Raw genomic sequence first — 3,249 nt, forward strand, 5'->3', positions numbered from 1 at the left:
ATGGACATTGTCATCGGGGGCTTCCACCACCAATATTAGCTTTATGCTTTTTTCAAATACAAAAGAAGAAGAAAATGTACAACTTTAAAAATGAGATGGCATCAATGGCACTGTCCTTGTTCTCACAGACGCCACACTGAAACATACAAAGATGGGTCCTCTAACTAACTCTATGGACCAGACTTGAACATGACTCTCAACTATCTGCCTTGAACGCAGATCCTCTATTACCTCAACGTGCACCAGCTGCTACTCATTGCCAATCAGCCTCCACACCTGTCCTCACTCTCCTTAATCACCACTGTCATTACTACTTATACCTGACCAAACTAATATTCCTCCTCTCTGTTCTGCAGTGCATGACACTGTAATAGAAACAGTTCATTGACGTTAATTACAATTATCCTTACCCAATGGAGAAATTCCTACTAGTGCTTGTGGTAAGATAATCACTGATAACAGTAATGAAATGTGACAGCAAATAATACAAACTTATTTTGTAATGTTGGGGCTTTTGTTTGTTATTTGAACTCTTGCTAGAGTAAAACTTTGTAGCAGTTTTTCCAAGTTTGTGTGTGTATGTACATAGACTAAAGGTGATTAAAAAATGAAAGATGTTTTGATCAGGAAAAACTTGTTCAGAATCTTTCTGTATAACTCTCAGGTAAAATGTTGACCTTTCCACAAGAGACCAACACAGCTCATGTGAAACTAATGACCTCTAGAGAACTCACACACTGAAACCAAACCTAATTTTTTTTGACTAATGTTCAATATATTAAAACAAATGGATGGTATGATTTTTTTTTTTTTTTTTTTTGCCAATTGTATGACGCATGAACCATAACCATTTCTCACCATGTTTCTTCCTGTCCCTCTACATGTGTCTCCAGGTTTTTCATGGATCTCAGAAGGAACCACATCCTGTTCTCCCTCGCCACACCTACTTTTGTCATCTTCAAGACTCTATTCCCTATAGAGTGTTACTTTTGGCCACAAGGTAATGCTCTAATGAAATAAAGCATTAAACACTGAAAATAACACTTATTTTAATGTAACCTTTATTTCACTAGGCAAGTCAGTTAAGAACAAATTCTTATTTACAATGATAGCCAAACCCATGCCCCACCCACATCACACCAGATGTGATACAGCCTGGATTTGAACCAGGGACACCTCTTGTGCTGTGCCATTTGGGAGCCCATAAACAAGAAGGCATTCTATTACTGAACACGTTTCAGGAGCAGGCTGAGTTTGCTAGGCTTTTCGCCGGGCAGCAGTCGTTCGTTGGCCTGCTGACGGATGACAACATGCTGTCTCCCTGTGAGATCCAGAGGTAGACTAACCAGACAAACTTCACCTCTGGAAACGTGATCAACTGGGGGGGGGGCCCTGGACTTCCCGACTACAGACGAGTACTGCTGGAGAACAAGCAGTCAGGCTGTAACCTTTTAAACATGTAATCAACCAAATAAATCTAAGTCCAATCAAGTGAAGCTGTTGGGTAATGTTCAGTAATTGGCAATGCCATACCAGTCTTTCAGTTGTGTGGCCAATATACCATACACTGTCATGCACCCTATAGCAGATAAAATTAACACCAGGAAATCTGAGAATAACACATCCACCAGCAATATGTCAATGAGTAATATACAAACTCTTGCCCAAAGGAGAACATTAAACCGGAGGCATCCTATTATCCAGCATCTATGGCAATATTTATCTGCAATTTTAAGCGGGTAGAACTGATATTCAACATCTGACCATACTAAGCAAATGGCTGTGTTTGAGCAGCTGCATTTTGTCCCCATAACGCAACATGCTTTGAAAGGTGGTGACCAAAGATGAATGATAAGTTCATGCAGGATGTTTACCATTAGGGGGGAAACTGTCAGTTCCTGTGTACCTAAAGTGATGGCTCTAAACCCTAATGTGATAGCAGCTGGGTCTGGTCTACTTAGTTAATTTACTTCAATTGAACCAGCAAGTGGGGTGTTTCGCTTCCTCATAATGTAACACTTTTAAAGTGTTTCATTATCGTGACTCTAGCCCTATTCGGTAAAAGACCAAGTCCATCTTATGGCAAGAACAGCTCTAATAAGCAAAGACAAACAGTCCATTACTTTAAGACATGAAGGTCAGTCAATCCAGAAAATATCAAGAACTTTGAAAGTTTCTACAAGTGCAGTCGCAAAAACCATCAAGCGCTATGATGAAACTGGCTCTCATGATGACCACCACAGGAATGGAAGACCCAGAGTTACCTCTGCTGCAGATGATAGGTTCATTAGAGTTAACTGCACATCAGAAATTGCAGGCCAAATAAATTCTTCACAAAGTTCAAGCAACATCAACTGTTCAGAGGAGCGTGAATCAAGCCAATATTTTATTTTATTTTATTTAACCTTTATTTAACTAGGCAAGTCAGTTAAGTACAAATTCTTATATACAATGACGGCCTGCCAATTGGCAAAAGGCCTCGGATTAAAAATACAAAAATAAATGAAATATAAATATAGGACAAAACACACATCACAACAAGACAGACAACACAACACTACATAAACATAGATCTAAAGACAACAACATAGCAAGGTAGCAAACATGACAACACAGCATGGTAGCAACATAACATGACAAAACATGGTAGCAACACAACATTGTAGCAGCACAAAACATGGTACAAACATTATTGGGCACAGACAACAGCACAAAGGGCAGGAAGTTAGAGACAACAATACATCACACAAAGCAGCCAAAACTGTCAGTAAGAGGGTCCATGATTGAGTCTTTGAATGAAGAGATCGAGATAAAACTGTCCAGTTTGAGTATTTTGTTGCAGTTCGTTCCAGTCGCTAGCTGCAGCGAACTGAACAGATGAGTGGCCTAGGAATGTGTGTGCTTTGGGGACCTTTAACAGAATGTGACTGTCAGAACGGGTGTTGTATGTGGAGGATGAGGGCTACAGTAGATATCTCAGATAGGGGGGAGGGAGGCCTAAGAGGGTTTTATAAATAAGCATCAACCAGTGGGTCCTGAGATGGGTATACAGATATGATCAGTTTACAGAGCAGTGATGTGTCCTATAAGGAGCATTGGTGGCAAATCTGATGGCCGAATGGTAAAGAACATCTAGCCACTCGAGAGCATCCTTACCTACCGATCTATAAATTACAGTGCCTTGCGAAAGTATTCGGCCCCCTTGAACTTTGCGACCTTTTGCCACATTTCAGGCTTCAAACATGAAGA

At 40.3% G+C, this 3,249-nt stretch overlaps 1 long non-coding RNA gene across 1 annotated transcript; it reads left to right on the forward strand.

Annotated features, from left to right (window-relative positions):
• Positions 1–347: 347 nt before the first annotated feature.
• Positions 348–1,491, forward strand: LOC118937130. The gene is made up of 3 exons (XR_005034523.1): positions 348–440; positions 894–1,000; positions 1,242–1,491. It is a non-coding gene; the product is annotated as an uncharacterized LOC118937130 (long non-coding RNA).
• The last annotated feature ends 1,758 nt before the right edge of the window (positions 1,492–3,249 follow it).

The sequence above is a fragment of the Oncorhynchus mykiss genome, chromosome 2, assembly GCF_013265735.2.
Source record: "Oncorhynchus mykiss isolate Arlee chromosome 2, USDA_OmykA_1.1, whole genome shotgun sequence".
NCBI classification, from domain to species: Eukaryota; Metazoa; Chordata; class Actinopteri; order Salmoniformes; family Salmonidae; genus Oncorhynchus; species Oncorhynchus mykiss.